Genomic DNA, 698 nt, shown 5'->3' on the forward strand with positions numbered 1-698 from the left:
CCCAGTCAAGTGCAAGGGGGAAGCTGAACATCACGTGCCGCACCTGTGTTGCACATGCGCCAGGGTGCTGGTGGCGGCGTGGCAGGTCCAGGAGACTGAAATTCCGGTAGAGCAGAGGACGGGGGAGGGAGGAGGAGGGAGTGGGGAAGGGGGTTGAAAGGAATGGGTGTTGCTGGAGGGAGGGAAGTTGGAGGGAGGGAGGTTAGAAGAAAGGAGGGAGGCTGGAGTGGAGAGGGAGGTTGGAGGGAAAGAGGGAGAGAGGCTAGAGGCTGAAAGGAGGGAGTGACGTTAGAGGAAGGGAGAGAGATTGAAGTAAGAGGAGAAAATTGGAAAGTGGGAAGGGGGTTAGACTTGAACGAGGGAGGGAGAAGAGACCAAAGTGGTAGCGAAGGAGGGAGAGAAGAGAGGGAAGAGAAAGAGGTGTGAAAGAGGAATCGAAAGTGGGGACAAATGAGGAACACAGACTCACGAAAGGAAAACGAAAGCACGAACTTGGGAAGAGGGAAGAGGGAAGAGGAGAGAGGAGCCCAAAGTAGGCAAAGGGAGGGCGCGCTTAAGGGGGATGGAAGGGCGAGGGAGTGATCATGAGGGGGGGGGGGGTCAGAAGAAGTTGCTCACGCGGATCTTGTTGCCTGATGTCCTCTGGTGCCTGGGCGGGTGTGCGTGTCGGCGACGCTGGGATCAGTTTATTTTACTTC

The sequence above is a fragment of the Penaeus monodon genome, chromosome 21 (assembly GCF_015228065.2).
Source record: "Penaeus monodon isolate SGIC_2016 chromosome 21, NSTDA_Pmon_1, whole genome shotgun sequence".
NCBI lineage: Eukaryota > Metazoa > Arthropoda > Malacostraca > Decapoda > Penaeidae > Penaeus > Penaeus monodon.